Source organism: Cyprinus carpio, chromosome A11 (assembly GCF_018340385.1).
Source record: "Cyprinus carpio isolate SPL01 chromosome A11, ASM1834038v1, whole genome shotgun sequence".
Lineage (NCBI taxonomy): Eukaryota > Metazoa > Chordata > Actinopteri > Cypriniformes > Cyprinidae > Cyprinus > Cyprinus carpio.
The window spans coordinates 11,850,183-11,870,922 of NC_056582.1; the positions used below are offsets into that span (position 1 = coordinate 11,850,183).

The following is a 20,740-nucleotide window of genomic DNA, read 5'->3' on the forward strand; positions in this document are numbered from 1 at the left end:
TGATACCATTCAGAAGTGTATGTGATTTTGCTATTTCTAATACTTGACCCAAAACAGCTGCCTGAGTGCTTTCTTAAGATGGTCATCGAGTGAATTGACTTTAAAGGGACTTTAGTGTGACTTAATCTAAATTTAAAGAGGTAGTTCACCCAAAAAGGAAACCCGTTTGACTTCAGATGATTTAGAAATGTCAAAATTGCATACTACTCTGTTTCTGTTGGATATGGCTGAAATAATATTTAGTGCATAATATATGCTAGTATATTAAAAATCTGCTTGTATAGATAGTATAGCAGTCGTGGCCTAATGTTTAGAGAGTCGGACTTGTAACCCGAAGGTTGTGGGTTTGAGTCTCAGGTCCGGTAGGGATTGTAGTTGGGGGGGAGTGAATGTACAGCGCTCTCTTCCATCCTCAATTCCACAACTGAAGTGAGACCCTTGAGCAAGGCACCGAACCCCCAACTGTTTCCCGAGCGCCGCAGCAATATGGCTGCCCACTGCTCCGGATGTGTGTTCACAGTGTGTGTGTTCACTACTGTGCGTGTGCACTTGGATGGGTTAAATGCAGAGCACAAATTCTGAGTATGGGTCACCATACTTGGCCACACGTCACTTCACTTTACATAGCATACTTTCAGCTGAATTTGGAATAATATGTTGCATACTACTTTTATTGTTTCTGCCATATATGGCACAAATAGCAGGAGTATGTTAGTATGCTATCAGTCATGAGGTTAGCAGTGTAGGAGCCTCAGCACTGGCACACATTGTCATGGTGACATAGAGAGAACATTACGATGTTTAGAGGATACACTTTAATTGCTCTACATCAACCTATCCAATCTAATCACTCCTGCAGTTACCACGGGAGTAATGGAGCTAATGCAGCTGCCTCTCATTGTTATGAGGTCATACTGTTGGATAACCTGAGAGGGGATAATGGGGTAAGGGGTGTGTTCATGTGTACTCAGTGACCATGGCAACATATTCGATGAGGAGGAACACCTGGGATTTTAAAAGGATGTTCAGCATTCACATAAGCACAAACACACACACACTGATCTCCATGCTGAAAACATAGACCATATGGTTTGAGACCCTGGAGGTGGGCGCACTAACATATCAAAGGCCTGCTGCTGTTTACCGGTCAGATGTGACAAACAAAAGAAAACTAACTAAATCCAGCATGTCATTGAATTAAAGCAATGGCAAAATGAAAAGGAAATCGTGTTTACATTGATCCTCTGATAACCAGTTCACAGTGTGCATGTGTTTGTATTTTAGAGAGACCATGAAACTGCAAGCAAACCATTGCATAGCAACTTTTAAAGTCAATATGAAAAAAATTGTGGACGATTTGATGATATGTATTATTAAAAAAGTTTATGTATGTAATGATTAATATTATTATATATGATATAGTTATAATGTAATAATTATATATATATATATATATATATATATATATATATATATATATATATATATATATATATATATATATATATATATATGTTTGTCACGTGTTGGTGCTGTAAGGAGCACAAGACGATGGAAAATTCCAAATAACAGTCCTTTAATAAAACCACAGAAGAAACTTAAGGAAAATGCATCAAACAGTCATAACATCAAACAATAACCAGCAGAGGACTGAACAGAACAGGGAGAACTTATACAGAAACTAATCGAGGGAACTAATGAGATGATTAACGAACACAGGTGAACAGAATAATCTAATCAGAGCAACTAAGGAAAAGTAGGGCTGCGTTCCAGTTCACTTTTAGACAAGCACTCGCAAACTTCCCTAAGCACTTATCCTCGAGGGAAGTTTACATGGACTTACCCATGACCCCTCGATTTTGACCGAGGGAGCGAGTCTGCTTCATATGCACACTTCAGGCTCTATAGGCCACAATGCAACACGACTATGACGTCATCACAGATTGCATTTAATTTATCCCCACCCCAAACATCTCTATAATATATAAATATATATATATATATATTTTTACATATATATATATATATATTTTTTACATTTATAACAGCCCAAGCATACCTATATATATATATATATATATATATATATATATATATATATATATATATATATATATATATATAGAATGCTGCACCAAACAAATTCGTAAGGGGACAAATGTAAACAATAAACCAACTCCAAAGCAGATTCCAAGTAAACAAGGGCTTAGAACGTTCCAATTCAGCCCATTGCAAGGGTTCTGCCAGTAGTGGAAACTCATGCAATGTAATCAATGACGTACATCCAAGTAAACGAGACGAAATACTGTATATATATTAAATAATTATTAATAAAAAAAAAAATGTAATTCTGTCTTAACCACATCCAATATCCTGTTGCATTTGGAAATGTCACATTTCAGAAGTAAAATGGATTTGAGCTGCATACAGTAATTATATAAAATTACCCATAATGCTTTAGAACAATAGTCTGAAGTACATATCCTTTCATTCTTAGTTCTTTTGAACATTTCAGGTTATGCATATCATGTATCAGGGATTATACAACCATTTAACTATTGTTGTTTTTTTTGTTTTTGTTTTTGTTTTTTTGTGCCACTTATATCAAGGTAACCTGGCCAACTGCCTAACTAACCTTCTTTGTAACAAAGGACTAAGCGATGAGTCACCTATGGCTGTTGTCAGTATGTTATTTTTGTTCTATTATTAATCATTTGCATTTATTTCATCCACAAGGTGGATTCAACAATCCATCTCATTCCTTGTCCGTATTTAATTGTAACACTCAGTAAAGCCCAAATTTTATACTAAATGGCTTATTTTACTTTTAAATTCTTATGGCAGGGGGAAGAAACTCAAGGGAGGAGTAGAATGCAGGATATACTCTATAATTATCAATTCCCTGACTCTCTCATGAGACAAGAGATTCTGTCTCCTCTCAGCCTCTTAAAAATGTGTGTGTTTTGATTATTAGTGAAGTGAAGAACACCTTAGTGTTGCAAATGGAATATGAATACCGGCTAAGCAGAACATGAAAAGAGTTCTGAAATCATTAAGGAAATAAGACAAGGCTTAACTGTTATAAAGTCAAGCTTCCAAACATAAAATGCACCGTTTCATAGCCATATGAGCAAAACTCATTAGTGTCTACAGCACTCTGTGGGCAATCACTGTAATCTAGATGCTTGTTTCACATTTCTTACAAATCGAGTCTCTATTCAGATGGATGAGAAGTGTTTCAAGATGGGCAGTGTCTCTCATTCTCAGTTGTCTAAAGGTTTTATGTGGCCTCTTGGCTGAAATATGATCTGTTTTTGCAATTTGAAATTAGCAAGAGATCTCATACTTAGTGGGAAAAAGTCTGTTGCTATTATGTTGCTTAGTGAAGATTTTTATTATTTATTTTTGTGGTTCAAGGGCCACATTCACCTCTTCATCAAAAGCCAATTATAACATTAAGTGAAATTCAGACTGATCTTAGGTCAAAGTAGAATGAAAACTTACTCCAGCTTCTACCGAATGAGTCAAAAGGAACATTTACTGAGTAATCCTGAAGCTGGATTCATGAAACAATCTTAAAAATTAAATTCTTAATTTTTATTGTCTCATTAATTAAAAAATGTAAGAATATATTGTAATCCCAAAAATACGATTGTTGTTAAGATAAAAATTTAGGACATCCAAACAAGAAAAAAACAAGAAGAATTCACATTCTTTAAAGTAATATTCTTTAAAATCATTGCAAATAACTTCTTAACATTACGATAACCTCCAACTTTTCTTATATCCACAAAGGTAAGATGTTGATCAGCAAGTCTTTGGCTAGAACTGCCAAACATTCAGACAACACTAAAGCCTGCAGTTTTCTTCTTAAGAAAAAAAAAAGTTGTTCTTATGAAAATGTTTGAGAATTTTTTAATATTTTTTTTAAGAATTGCACTTGATTGAAAATTCTTACAAACTTCTTGGAATTTAATCTTGACAAATTTCTTCTTAAGAAGATTTTTGTGAATCTAGCAACTGTTCACCAAATAACCACATTGCCACGTCCATCATTTTCTCATATGAATGAAGATGTTCCAAGCTAGAACAGATGCTGTTAACATATGGATTTTTTTTTTGGAATGGAATGAAAATGCAATAATATATTTAAATTTCTGTCTTTCTGATGTTTTCTCTTCTCAGATCAGCAAGCAGCACCTTCAGACAGTTAAAGATCGTTTCCAGGCCTTCCTGAATGGAGACACTCAGATTGTAGCTGATGAAGCCTTCATTAATGCTGTCCAAAGTTACTACGAGGTTAGGCTTTTTTTATTTATCAGTGCAAAAAGTCTGGACTTCCACTTGCAGTGGATCTCCGACTAGCTCATTTCGTTAAAGACGGCAAAATTACTTTCTTTCAAAAAAGAAAAAATCATACTGTTCTTTGATGAATAATATTTTTATGTTGATATTAGATTAACTGTATTTGTTTAAATATCTTTCTGTTTGATATAAAAGGACAAGGACCTATTTTGATGTGATGAAACAAAGTGCTGGTGCAGACAGATGAATTCTTATCCACAGGAGAAATTAAACTAAAATTAGAATTCTCCAGTACATTCAGTCTGGTATTTGCAGCAATATAAGGTGATTTTCATAATTTAAAAGTAATCTTTTACACCCAAATAAATATATAGTACTTTGTTTTTGTATTGTTCATGAAAGTCTCTCTCACATGAGAAGTCAAATCAGGGGCCTATTTTACACAACAGTGGTCTACCATGTTGATATCATGACATCATGACCAGCTGACTACTGCTCACTTTATCTGGGTAACCCCTGTATTAATTTTTAACGTAATAAATAAATCCCAGCTGAAAATGTGATTACCAACTAAAAATGCTTTTCGTGATGTTGCACTCTGATAAGTGTCATTATAGAGCCCAAAGCCAATGTGTTGGTTGTTTAAAGCTAACTGAGAGTTAAAAAAACACAAACAGTAGAAGAAATGACTTGGTGCACCTTTAAGCTACATTATGCTTTTGCAGATAAAAGTACTTTTGAATGCTCATCTAGGTACCATTGGTTAACATTTGGGGACATCTAAACAGATCCTTTGTCTCTCCCATTAATATAATGCAGTGTAAAGGGGATTGTTTAGAAATGTTAAGCTGTTTTCTTTTATGCTGATTTGATGAACATTGAACAGAGTAATCCATGTCTGTGCATATATTAAATACACAGCTTAACATGTTGAAGGTACTAAGTCCTTGCAAAGGATTTTGCCATTGAGAATGTATGTACGGTATACTGTCCACGTCCAGAAAGGTAATAAAAAACATCATCAAAGTAGTCCATGTGACATCAGAGGGTCCGTTAGAATTTTTTGAAGCATCGAAAATACATTTTGGTCCAAAAATAGCAAAAACTACGACTTTATTCAGCATTGACTTCTCTCCCGGGTCTGTTATGAGCGCGCAGCTAACACTGCAGTTTAGTGATATCCGGTTCGCGAACGAATCACTCGTTGTAACCGGATATTCTTGAAACCAGTTCACCAAATCGAACTGAATCGTTTGAAACGGTTCGCGTCTCCAATAAGCATTAATCCACAAATGACTTAAGCTGTTAACTTTTTTAATGTGGCTGACACTCCCTCTGAGTCAAAATAAACCAATATCCCGGAGTAATTCATTTACTCAAACAGTACACTGAATGAACTGTGTACTGTTTGAGTATATATTTTAATAATTTTAATATTTTTTCCTCTCTGATAAATAACATGTTGAAGGTACTAAGTCCTTGCAAAGGATTTTGTGAAACTTTCCTCTCTGATAAATATGTAAGCTAAAAGTGACATATTTTAATTGTATTTAAGATGATATATGATCTTTTATGACCTAGAAAAGGTGAATTGGGAATAAACTGCCACACAGAGTTTTGGGTGAAAAGGAGATTGGTCTCAGTATGGGTGGTACAGTAATTTAATGAGGTGAAACTAATGAGCGAAATGCTTTTGTATTCAGTCACAGCCAAAGTCAGGTTTTCAATTCAATTAAACCCTGATACTCTTATTGAATGTGTGCTGGATGTTCCCTCTCTGTCAACTCATCTCACCTGCTTATCCAGGCACGTTAAGGGAATCGTGTCCACTGAAGAGAGGTACAGTAGGCCGAGATAAAAAATATGAGAGAATACAGAAAATAAAAAGACTGAAAGAATAGATTTATTAAATAAATTTAACATTAAACCTTACTGCAGATTGTCATACAGATTGTGCACTGCCAGATTCACACCATTTTTGTCTGGTTATGAATCAGGACTCTACTGTGCACTTTATGACACAGGGAAAATCTTGTCTAATAGGACAAAGTATTTTTCAAGTGTCTTGATAGCCATTTAACAAGGTTGCGCTGACCTGCAGCCAATGTTTTTGAAACCGGTAAATTGCTTGGAATTGATAGAAGCAGCCTTGGCCTCTGATTCTCTGAGCTCATTCCTTTTTTCAGATTACACACGAATCTCTGGCTGTTAAGACTGATGGCATGAGCAAGTCTTTTCAGTTTTTTTTTTTTATGCTTTAATAAGCCTTATACCACAAAATGCATCAAAAATACATCTAATATACAGTGCCGATGCTGCTGTATAAGGTAATATGAATATTTTAAATTAATGTCAAAAAAATCCTAAAATAAAAATGTATAAATGTAATTATTTCAAGAATGTTGAATTGTTCAGTTTGCTTTTAAAGGACATTGTGGTGATAAATGCAGAGGTTAATTTCATGCTACTGAAATTGAGTTTAAGATTGTTTAAATGTAAATATAATGTGACTTTTTAAATAAAACAAAAAATGTCATGATATAAACATAATAATGAGTCTCAAGCAGACTGGTGTTGCTTTGGTAACGTCCTCTGATGAATATAATATCTGTTTGTGAGAGTCTGTTTTTTATTCGCGAACATCTCTTTAGCTTTTGAAATCCTACTTGGAATGTGTATACTTATAAACAATTAAAGGGGTACGGTTTCGGTACAGCCAGGGGAAAACTAATCACATATATATAAATACACACACACACACACACACAGACACACACACACACACAATTAAACATACACACACACACACACACACAGACACACACACACACACTGAACCAATTGATCTTTCTTTAAATAAATAAATTATAATTAAACATTTCTTAGGGATAAAAATCTATCTCAGCTTATGCTCTAAACTATCAGGAGCCCATTTACATTACTATATTACTACATTACTTTTACATTACTGTAAGGTTACAGTTACCAAACAGAGCCCTAACCTAAACGTAATCACTATTTATTTTTAAACATAATAATCAACACTTATCTTAAAAAAAATATGGAAACATGTAAATTGCACATAATGCAGTATTAAAATGAATTTCTAAATTAAAAAAAATGTAATTGGTTGTTGAAATATTTACACAGTGGCTCTTACACACACACACACACACACACACACACACACATATATATATGTGTGTGTATATATATATATATACACACACACACACACACACACACACACACACACACACACACACACACACACACACACACACACACACATATTGCAGCTTGTCTAATGAAATATATATATATTTATATGTTAAGAGAGCCACTGTGTAAATATTTCAACAACAAATCCCTTTTTGATCAAAAAAATACAGTCAGTAAGCATAAGAGAATCCTTTCAGAAACATTAAAAACATTTTATATGTTGTGTATGCATGCATGTCTGAACTCCTCAGCTGGTAATTGTGGAAGTTGATGTGCTTGAGGGTAGCTGGGAGTTCTGGGAGGGCCTATATATGTATGTATTTGTTACTGCAACAAAATTTATCTTTGATCATAGGTGTTCCTTAAAAGTGACCGTGTGTGCCGTATGGTCCAAAGCGGTGGTTGCTCCGCCAGTGACTCCCGTGAGGTCTTTAAGAAGCACATCGAGAAACGTGTCCGCAGCCTGCCGGAGATCGATGGTTTGAGCAAGGAGACGGTCCTGAGCTCGTGGATCGCCAAATTCGACACCATCTACAGGGGAGAGGAAGACCCACGCAAACACCAGCAGCGCATGACAGCCAGCGCTGCCTCCGAGCTCATTCTCAGCAAGGACCAGCTGTATGAGATGTTCCAACAGATTCTTGGCATTAAGAAGTTTGAGCACCAGCTGCTGTATAATGCTTGTCAGGTAAGGAGGGGACATTTATGCAAGTCTGTTCAGTGTCAGAGAAGCAGTCGTTTCTTCTACAAGATATGGGAAATTTAGAGATATGTGATTATCTGAGTCCGGTTTTGGCTCTGTAATCAGATTTTTGCCATGCTTTTCTTTTTTTGGAGGAAGATGACTAAACCCAAAGAGCTCTGCAAGAGTTGGCTTGAAAGAAAGAGTAATTATGTGTTATTGCTTAAAACGGGTCCAGAAAGCATCGGCAAGGACCAGAAAAACATCTGTCAAGCTTCCTGCAGCAGGCTGAGGAAATGTGACAGTGCTTCATGCTTCAGTTTGAAGTGCTTTCATTAGACAAGCTGCAGAAATGTGCACAAGTCAAACAAAAGTCAGAAGGCCGCCGACATGACATCCTTCAAGAAGTCACACTCTGTCCTCACAGTATAGATCATTTCAAAATACACTACAGAATAATATAAAATGAGAAGGTGATGTCATCCTAGGCTTTATGGCTTGTGGTCATTTCCTGTTTGTGGTAAATGAAATGATTGGAAACCAGCAGTGTGTGAGTTTGTAGAAAAGCTATTAACACTGACAATAGCATGGATAGTGAATCATTGACTCTGCTTCAGGCAACAAGAAATGGTGTAGAAGGAATGAATGAAGAGAATAGTGGAGTACAGGAAGTACCATTTAGTGTAAAAGGAAGAAGGGCAATGATGAGTGGGTTCCGGAACAATAAAATAGATAGAGAGTGAGAAACAAATAAAGGAAAGCAGAGCAGTGCTCGACAGTCACATTTATAGAATGTAATCATAATCTCTCCTCCAAAACCCAGTGAGCTGCCCATGAAGGCAGTATTTTAAGACCATTCCAAAAGGTATGGACCTTAAAAATAAAAAATACAAAATGGAGGGAAATAAGAGAATAAATAGACTCACACAGCCATTTAAATGTTTGAGTAAGAAATGTTGTTCTTTTGAACTTTCTGTTCATCAAAGAATCTGGAAAAAGATGCATCACAGTTTCCATAAAAAATCTGAATCAGCACAACTGTTTTCAGTGTTGATAATAATATCAAAATACTATAAAAAACCAAAAAAGAACATTATAAAACTTAAAAATATTATATTTTGGTGTAATGATGCTGAAAATTCAGCTTTGCCATCACAAGGATAAGTTACTTTAGTATCTTAAATGACTTTATTCTCTTAAATTAAAATAGAAAACAATTATGTAAAAGTTCAAAATATTATTGTTTTTACAATATTTTTAAACAAATAAATGCTGCCTTGGTGAGCATATATGAGGAAACATTTAAAAACATTAAAAAAATCTAGAACCTTCCAACCCCAACCTTTTGAATGGTAATATATCAGTAGAGAGCTGATGAGTTAGCATATTGTCCCACATTCCACATACTGTATCTTGCACAGAACAATAACAAAAACTTCTATACAGGGTGCAGAAGTCTAAAATGGCATTGGAAAACTGAGATTCAATATTTTATTTATACTTCACAATTTATATATGTAATAAACAAGTACATAAATAAATAATTAAATAAAATGGAGAAATATGTAAGAACCTCCAATAGGACTCTTGCCCTGAAACATTAAAAAAATACATCTTTTTGGACCCCACTGTGTTCTATGGATTTGTGGAACTGAATACACAGTTCAGCTGTATGTGAATTGGGATAAAAATGGGAAACACCTTTATATAGAATTTCATAAATGCTTGTGCAGATTTTGGGCAGTTGTGGGATTTGTGACCAGTGGGAAAACAAAAGCACCGGATCCGGAGGAGGTGTCAGTGTAGGAGTCTGCTATTCATCATTTTTCCAATGTCTGTGTTCACACTGGAGCCAAACGGGCTCATTTGAGTGTGTGCCATTTTGATTATCTTTCTATTAGATTCATGAATCCTGCTTACTGTGTGGGAATGGTAATATCTCAGTAACCATAGCAACGATGGACACACCGACCAGGTCTTACCTCAAATCAAACCCAGCGGGTCCCCAGTCCTGTGGTTACAAACACTGGCATATTTGTCTCTTTCTTTCTCTCTGTCATTCTCTCTGCTAGTTTATGCAGGGTGCTTAAGTCTTTTATTTTTCACAGCAAATCATTATTCCTGTTTTTCCACTGGGACTTCCAAGCCTCATACTGCTTTTTAAAGTAAATCTTGTTGATAGGCAGAGTCTGTGTTAAACAGCTGTGTGTGTGTGTGTGTGTGTGTGTGTATGATAGCATTCAGTATCGGTGCATTGGCTGTCTCCTGGGTAGTAGGAGTTTAATCCAATCTATCGACTATTTCCTGAGGGCATTTCAAGATACTGGCTGTGGATGGCAAGTGACTGACAGACAATTAAAACCAATGCTGGAAACACAGATCAGTCAATCAGTGGAAATCAAGAACTTATTAATTTTGGGCCCTCAACTCACTCTAATGGTACTTTAGCAACTCTTGTGCAACTGTTGCTTATGAGGTTAATTATATATAATTATTATGGGTGTTTATTTAACATGTTAATTTATAATTATAAAAAATTAATTCACATTTAAATTATTCATTAAAATTAAATGTCATTTTAAATTTACTGAAAATTTAATTTAATTAAAGTAAAATTTGTTGAGAATTTGCTTATCCTTATATGCCATCCAAGATGTAGATGAATTTGTTTTTTCATTGGAACAGATTTGGAGAAATGTAGCATTATATCATCCATAATAACATTTCCTCCAGTGAAGAAGTTCATCCCCTGTTGTCCTCTCAAGTTTTTGCTTGTATTTCTCTCCTGATTCATAAGAGAACCCCTTTTCACTGGAGAAGGTAATATTATGGATAGAGGACCCATATTTTAGCTGGAAGCAATGCTTTGATGTTAAAAACGTCTTGATAATGATGATGATGATGATTATTACAAACATGCTGTTTGCTTCACAAAATTATTAAGTTAATTAATGTTAATTAATGGACTGGAAAAACTCATCTACATCTTGGATAGTAAATATTCAGTAGATTTTTCATTTTTAATTCACTTAAAAAAAAAAAAATCTATTCAAATTAAACTAGACAGATGTCAGACCTTCAGAAAGCTTAACAATGAACACAAAGCAGTAGCTTGATGCTAGTCTCCTCATACGCACATGGTGTAGGATCAAATTTATTAATGGTGTCCCCTGGTGAGGGCACAGTCCTAGAATGACGCATCCACCTAACAGAACACAGCAGGAACCTTCTTCAACTCCATGTCAGTCGTGACCTGAGTGCCTCACCGATGCCACACTGGGTGGGAGGTCTGACACTGGGAATCTCATCAAAAGAGCCCACTGCTGGCCTACAGTTTTTCACTCTTTCCTCGTCACGCCTTCTTTCACTCATTCCGTAATTTCAACGGTACATATTGATTAACAAATGCATTTTACCCTGCAATGATGACTAAAATTGGAACAAATTGGATTTCAGCCATTCGCCCAGGATATGCATTTTGGTGGGGGCGTCCTGATGTAGGAAGCATTATTCTGTTGAATGAGATTTGTCTTCTTGGCTTTGATAATGAAAGCCCAATCTGATGTAATTGGCATGAAATGCAAATACAAGAGGAGCAGCAAGGTGACTTGACCGGGATGTGCGCTCTCTGGTTGATTGCTGTTAGTGAATATAAACTAAAGACAAATCAGCAGCGGTTCTGCACACGTACACATGCACTTTAACAAATGGTGTCTTTACTTGAATGCATTCATGACAGAGACACTCTCCGTATAACCAAAAGTCAACACAGAAATGGCTAAACAACTACAAAGCTTTTTCAAAGGCTTTCTTTAGATGACGCTTAAACAAGCAGACGTTGGTAGGCTGGTGCAGCGAGGACAGCTGTTACCACTCATTTACTCACATCAAACCTCGTTGTGCTATCTGCATTTTCTGAAATTGCAGCTTTGAAAGCTCTGAAAATAAATACCATGCACACATTTGTGTCATGCTTTGTTGAATCCCTTTGCGCCTATGATGTGTGTGTTTTGTTGTGCATTTGATGTCCACAGTGTGGCTGTGCATTGCTGAGGGTCTGCGTGTTTAAAGCCGCTTGTTTGACAAAAATCATCTCAGCACCCTTTCTGTGACCTGAGGTAGTTGTCATGGAGACCATGAACACACAGAGCTTTTAAACACTCTCATGCTCATCAGCTGTTCTTCCCAGGCCTTTGTTGAATTCTTAATTCTGATTGGTTGATTCATGTTGAATCATGTTCCATGATTCAAGTTGTACAGCTTTGAAGTAGTTTTCGGTTTTCTAATCGCATTGTAGTTATATATTGGGCAGGAATAACATTATTATGGAGCCTTTTAATCTGGTAATGCCGGGCTATACTGTTATACAGCCAGATATTTTATTGATGGCTGCAAAACACTCTTGATAAACATGAATTTATAAATGCAGTGTATCACTCAGAACTGTTGAATTATTACAATGTCAGTGCCCACCTGAGGTTTAACTTCCTTTCAGAAACTTGCACTGATGCTGAGAGTAACCACTGAATGTTTAGCGATCCATTTTGGAAAAGGCCCTTGTTGACCATGGCAGTCATTTGCTGTAGCTACAAGAATACCTTGCACCAGGGATTATTAGGTGAAATGTACAGTAATGACATAATAGAGCTGACGTGAAAGCAGCACAGCCTTTGCTTTCATGCACTCTGACACATTCGGTTGTCTATATTGTGACCAGCAACATGTTTTCTCCAGGCAGGATTATGGGATCATGTGAGACTCGAATGATTTTATTAATTTAACAAAGAACCTTTGTGGCTCCCTTAGCTCATAAAAATAAATTATCTACAGATCTAGTAAATTAGTTGTCTTGATTATGTGCTGGACATGTTCTGTGTGTTTCTCCCACCCATGTCTGTACATTTCCGCTCATCTGCATGAAGACGGATCTGTCTACTCTCTGTCTCTCTTTCTGTATCTTAACAAGCTGCCACTCCTGTGCTGATTGCAGTGGTAAAGAGTAATTAACTGAGGAGATAGAGAGATTGTTTAGAGTGTGTTATCTGCACACTCGCCAGCTGAAATCTGTGTCCAGAATAATGGGATTGAATTGGCTAGTCACCATGGCAGAACTACAGTAAATACCTACAATATTAAAAATTGCCAGGTAAGCTGCATAGCCGACAGGGATTTCACATGGATTTGTTGTGCCAAAGCCTCTATCAGTGTTTTTTTTTACCACGAGTGTGACAAACTTTCAATCACCGAGCAAAAGTTTTAATTTTGGAAAAGGGTAATTATATTTTTTTCCCTCCAGCATCTGCATTATGACATGAAAAAGGACTGAAATACAAATGTACACTTCATATTATAAAGTTGACTTTTTGCCAATTAATGGTTTGGGCGAATATAGACATAAACATTATTATTGTCCTATTTTTGGCTTCTTGCAAGTTAGGGCTGTCACTTGGCGCATTAGTGCCATATCATAATACAAAGATACATACAAGTGAATAATTCAAATAATTCAATTCAAATGATCCATTAAAATGAAACAAAAAACAATAAACAAAAAGTATACTGAATATATATTTGTACTGTATAGCTAAGGTACTTATATACTGTATCTCCCAGGTGGTTTTTATGTATTAGACACTGCACTTGTTTTATAGTAATGCTTCTGGGATGTGATCTTTCATTACACAGACTGTAAAATGTATTATTACCCCTTATTTTCAAAAGATGCTCATAGTCATAGGGTTCACATATGAAACGCTACTAATGTATAAATAAACAAATATACACAAAAACACACAAACACATATATATAAACAAAAATACATAAAAATAAATAAAAACACAAAAAAACACACACACACAGTATATACAGTGTATGCAGTACAGTAGACTGCTTCTAAAAATCATTTAGATAGGGCTGTATTACAAGAGACTCTGTGCACCTGTGTGTATAATGTGCTTTCTTGCCCATAGCCATATTCCTCTTGCACTAACCCAAGCTTCTGTAATTGTCTTCATGCATGGATTCATCACATGCATTTTTGATATGAGGACGGCAGCCATTTCCCCCTCTTTCACCATGGTAGAGCTTGTCTAATCAAGATCCACTTTCCCCTCTGCCTGTGCTCAGTACCAGCATGGATCACTTCTTATTACCCACATCCTCACTATTGATCAGGAGCAGAGCCCTGGGCAATCAGACCAGGGCTAGAATAATTTGGTCTGTTGTTTGCAGGGGTGGCCATGGGGGTCCCCTCGGTAGAAATTGCATTCCGGGGGCACCCCCTGGACCTCAGGGCCCTTGCATGGTGGTGCCTAAATCTACTACTGGTCCTTGGAGATCCTGATAGTGTTCTATTCTCTGCTTTCCTTCCTCTGGTGGTTTTTCTCAGCCTGTAATGGTGATTACACCCGTGACCCTGTCTTAGATGATCTCCCTGCCCTCAAAAACTTGCCGAAATTGGAATATTGATTCAATAATATTTTCCATTGATTTGACTATTGCCCGTCTCTCAATTTTCAATATGTCATAAAGGTAAAAAAACTAACCTAGACTTTCACTGCCTAGTGGTTGAAAGAGCAGAGACCTTTACTTTTTCCTCTGGTTTGTGAAAGATTGCAGATGCAGAGATGTGTACAATACAACGCTGTATGACTGCTTTAACTTTTCAGAGTTATTGTGGGTGTAACACTGTGCCTTGAAATCAGAAAAACATGAAATCAGATGTCTATAAAGTTCACCCCCTGCTAGCTTTGTACGCCTCCTCCATCATGCGGTGTTGGATGATAACCACAGTTACACCTACGCTTATCAGCGCTCCACTGAGTTGCCTCCGTCCCAGAACTAACTTCACCAAACAGACTAAATATTTAACTACCACAGTTTAAGAAGCGCTCTTGAACAATTGATAATGTGAAACAGCAGGTCATTTTAGGTTTATCCCTGGAGAGAGGGACTGTGTTGTCAGTGTGCTCTACTGTTAAATTGAGGCAAATGCTACAAAATACTATTGAACACTGATGGCAAATAATAGCAATTATAATTTTTGAATTGTATGTTAGATCCTATTATAACTTATAATGGAAGCTATAGATAGTCAGTCGGTGCATCTTGACATATAGCATTATTGTTTGCTGCATTCAGATTCATCCATGGAATAGATGAGTATATCATCAATTGTAGATGACAAAACGATTGTAATTCTACAAAATTCCCAGAACACCTCATCCATAAATCCCTGGAAGACTGAGGGTGTGGCGAGATATTTGTAGTGGCCTGTGTTTCGAAGATGCATGCTCCCAGTAACTGCTACAGGGCTGCTGGGACCAGAGGAAGAGGGTACCGGAACTTGACCATCTGGGAGTTGAGAGCACAGTAGTCGATGCAGGTTTCCCAATGAAGAAGAAACTTTAAGAGGTAGGGTAAGTGGATGGACAGATGAATTCTAGCTTGAGAGCCTCCTCAATATACTCCTCCATGGCCTTTTGTTCCGGGATGGACAACGGGTAGACTTTACCACATGATGCACAGGACAATGTTCCCTTTGGAGATGAAGCTTGCGAAGTAGATTGAATGAGATGAAAGTTATTGGAATAACATCTGAAAAGGGAAAGCAAGGATATCATATGTGGTGTATGGACAGTGTATGGATAGACATGAGGTAAGGAGGTGTCCCTCTGAACCACGATATAGGCATAAAAACTAGTTGAATCTGCGTTGTCGCTCTGTGTTGGATAGGTGTTGAATCAATTTGCATGGGTTCTGGTGCTGGAGGGGTGACCGATGTTGTGGTTGTTGGAGTTTGCAGCACTGGTTGGTCCAAGGAGTAGGCAGTGGGTCACTGTGAGATTTGAGTCGATCGCTGGATGAAGCTCTCTAATACAATCACGTTGTCATAGATTGCCATTTGTTGACGGATGTTGGAATTTAAACTTTGACAAAATGCAGTGATTAGGGCTGTTTCATTCTGCTGACAGCTGCCAGAGTGTGAAACTAAAGAGCATAGACGGTGTAATGTATTACCATTGTTCAGCAGAATGTACATAGCCTACTACTACTACTACAAAAAAAAAAAAAAAAAAAAAAAAATTTTTAAGGAATAATCACACAACATTTCTTCCATGTTTTAATTTTAATAGTAAATCCCCTTTGTTTACCAAAAAATAAAGTTTGCTTTATTTTCAATAATTAAAAGATAAATTAAATTAATGTTTTATGCCTTCATTTGATAAACAGAAAAATTTAAATACACAACAGAATTTCTGGCTATTTTAAGAACAAACTGAATAAATTAAGTTGTTTTTATGCATTTAAATAATAAGTCATGCTAAAACACAGACTTATGTAACAATAAAACATATGGCGATGAAAAAATAAAACATTTTATAGAACCCTAAACATGTAATTTTTGTTAAACTTTAAATAAATTGATGTGAAAATGTATAAGTTTCATGATTTGAATTAATTAGACATGCTTTTTGATTAATACAATTTAATTTGACCATTAAAAAGGAGTTGAGAAAAATTCAAATGGAAAAAAAACGGAATCCAGAAAAATTTAAACGGAAGAAAATGAATTTGGAAAAAAAATAAAACGGAATTTGGGAAAAAATAAAAAGGATTTCATAGGGCCGAACCTAAGTGCGCTTGAGGTCACAAATTGATAGCCGTACATTCTCCTTCAGGATTTTCTGGTAGAGAATTCATTTGCTGAATTATTTAATTTACCCACATTAGAGGGGTCATATGATGCGATTTCAAATGTTCCTTTCTCTTTGGAGTGTTACAAGCTCTTGGTGAATAAAGAAGATCTGTGAAGTTGCAAAGACTGAAGTCTCAAGTCCAAAGAGATATTCTTTATAAAGGTTAACACTCGTCCACGCCCCCCTGAAACGGCTTGTTCTAACATGCCCCACATGTCTATGTCAGTATGTGGGAAAATTTACATAACGCCGCCCAGATGTTCACGCAAAGAAAGAAGGCGTACCTTTTATTCTCGTTGTAGTATTGTTGTTGTCGCCGCCATGTCGTATAGAGGCTGTGTGTTTCACTGTGAAAGCGAAACTACTTTGTTTGGCCTTCCAAAAGAGGACGATATCTGCTTCGTCATGCCTGGAGCTGATCCGTGCTGGTCGCTGAGGAAATACATCAACTTTGCACTGTGGATCGCCGAATTGGCTTTCACCGTGGACGAAGCGGCGTCCAGCCCAGGGTTGTCACATGTGGTTGCTGCAAGACCAAGGTACGCTCCTTCATAGAATCCGCCTGCCGCACCGTTCTCAAGCCGCCCGCCTCTGACCACTCAAGCCGGCCGTGGCTCACTCTAGGCCTCCGGCCTCTGCTCACTCAAGGCCATGGTGTGTGACGCTGTTTCGCTGAGAAAGAGAAACTACTTCCAATAGAAAACACGACTAGAAATCATGTTTATATCAAGTTTATATCGTCGCTCCGGCCGGACAAGGCATCACAGTATGTTAAGAGGCGTAACATTTCCGTTACATGCTTGAGGCATTTGGCCAATCACAACGCACTGGATAGCTGGCTAATCACAGCACACCTCACTTTTCAGAGAGATGAGTCTTGTGAAAATCGACGCGTTTCAGAAGGCGGGGCATAGAGGAGAATAATAATGTACAGTATGTGGAAAATTATGTGTTTTTTTAACCTTAAACCGCATAAACACATTTCATTACACCAAATACACAAAATAATGTTATTTTTAGCAGCATCATATGACCCCTTTAACTAACTTTGTTTGACTATGCTGTTTACTGTTTAATTGATTTCACTGTTAAATTTGGTTGATGTTAATATTGGATGCATTATTGAATTGAACATTAGCCTACTTTAAATGTTTATATAATATATATATATATATATATACTATACTATAAAATGGTTCTAAGATAAGAGCTGCAAAATTATTCTCTTCAAGGAAAAAAAAATATCTTATTAGTTTGGAACAACATGAGGTCGAGTAAATAAAGAAAGAATGTCAATTTTGTGACAAATTATCCTTTTAATGTTTGAGAAACTGTTGTTCTTCATGACACTACCTATGTTTCCATTCAAAGATGCAAATTTAACTATTGCGCAAAACCGGAATATCGCATAAAACATTTGTGAATAAAGCACCGTTTCCATCCAATGAGTCAACAAGAACAAAACCGTCACTTCCTGATAAACTGGCACTAAATATCTCTAAGAAAACTAGGAGAAGCCACTGAATATAATAATTTTCATATGTAATAAATTACTTGCGCTTCAGAGAGAGCTGAACCCGATAAATGCGGTCATTGCTTTTAGAGGCGGATGCCTGCTGTTTGGCAACACAGTCATGTAAGACAGTAATAATACAGAAATACTTTGATGAAAGACTTTCCTCAGACATTTCAGAATGACCAAAACGACATATATATGCTGTGAATGAGATCGGTCCGCTAGTTAGTCAAGTTATCCCGTCTCATAGTGCAAAGACACATGACTTTTTCAATGCGCATAGTGGAATTTATTCGGTAAATGTGTTGCCATCGTAGTTTATACACATTTTTTTCTTATCGGATCAAAAGGTTTTTTTTATGCACATTTTTAGAATTTATTTTATGCGCATCTTGGCGTTTCCATCCAGAGTTTTTTTGTGTGTGATAATCCAAAATGTGCATAAAAATAGGTGGATAGAAACATAGCTACTGTCTGACTCTCAGTCGGTCTCACCATCTACTCACGACACACATACACACACAGGCCAGGCAATCTCTCTGTCTTGGCTGGCTTAGATTAGGCACACTAATTTAATTACACATGTCTTGTTTGCACCAAATCAGATTATCATCAGGCAGTGACATCACGGGTTGCTCCCTTGCTGGTACATGAAAATCTCAACAAAGTTATGAGGTGTCATGGCACTCCTGGTTGTTTATTTATTGTTGTTCATCTGAAGGCCTTGTTTGGCACAACCCATCTTATACATTTATCAAGCTCCATTGACTTGATAATAGCCTCTATAAATTCCAAAGGTATCAGCGGTGTCACAATAGAATGGCCCTACACCTACATCATTCCACTACATATATATAAAGAACTAATTAAAAGCGTCACAGAGGAGTTAAATGACTGTGGTGGTAGTTCTGTGACGTGAGGCATGTGTGAGAAAGACTGAATGCTGATTCATCTTTTATGATAGCTGGTTTGTCACTGTGATGCTGCTTGTTCTAATCATTAAAACTGTGACGTGAGGCATGTGTGAGAAAGACTGAATGCTGATTCATCTTTAACATTGACTGGTTCAGTCTACCAGAGCAGCAGGAGAAGAACCATGCTGTGCTGCTTGTTCTCAGCTTGAAAAGCTAATATCACTGTTAGCATGTTTGTGACCAGACTCAAAAATACCATTTAGGGAAAGTAGTATCACTGGGTAGTGGTCAAGGCAGTTCTGTTTGATGCATAGGATAAACCTCTGATTAAATATTTCAATTGAATGTATTTTATAATAAATTTTACATTTACTAAGTGTATTTTTTTTTCAGAAGTAAATGTCTAAATATTAATGGTGCTACAAGAAAAAAAGTTTCCACTAACGTTCCCAAAGATCAAAATTGGTTATTTTAAAATGCAGTTGACAACACAAAAACGTTGTCATTTGGGTTTCCTCAATCTAATGCAAATTGTATGTGGGTGAAAAAAAGTGTTTTTAAATTCAATTAAATGTTATTAGGCTGTTAAAATAAGGGCTTCTGGGAAAAGATTGCTGAATATGCTAAAGTTTATGAGGTTTGTGACATTGCGTCTTAATAAAATAATTTTGTACAGTATAGCAGTCAGACTAGTGTCTTAAAGTTAGCAAATTTTTTTAAAGCAAATGCACTACTTTTCCAAAGTTTGGGGTTGTTATTATTATTTATTTTTATTTTAAAAGAAAATGAATACTTTTATTCAGCAAGCATGCATTAAATTGATCAAAATGACACTTATCATGTAAAAAATTTTAAATTCTAGTTATTTTGAACTTTCTTGTTAATTAAAGAAATCCTGAAAAAAAAGTCTTAAAGTTCCCACAATTTTTTTTTTTTTTTTTTTTTTTATGTTTTCAACATTGGTAAAAAAGTGTTTCTTGAACAGCCAAAACTGGAGTAATAGCTGCTGAAAATTCAGCTTTGCCAGTACAGAAATAAATTACATTTGAAAATGTATTAAACTAGAAAACATTTGTTTTAAACTGTAATATTATTGTTTTAAATAAATGCAGCCTTGGTGAGAGTAAGAGACTTAAGAAAAATAATCAAAATACTTACCAACCCCAAACTTTTGTATGGTAGTGTATAAACTGCTTTGTTATTTCTGTGTTGAAATTGACTTTGTTGCAGAATCAACTATAATATGTGCCGGATTTTCTGCCATATTTTATTAATATCATGATTAGGACCTCATTGACTTTGGTTTGGAACAACAACATCCTATAAACCTGAAATTGTCAGACTAGCAATCATATCACAGGTGCATTCTCTGTGGAAAGTATTTTTGTAAGTATACTGGGT

The 20,740-nt window shown here is 36.2% G+C and overlaps 1 pseudogene; it reads left to right on the forward strand.

The window, feature by feature from the left end:
* The window catches only part of LOC109065736, a 104,119-nt pseudogene that overhangs the window by 12,102 nt on the left and 71,277 nt on the right, over nt 1-20,740 (forward strand).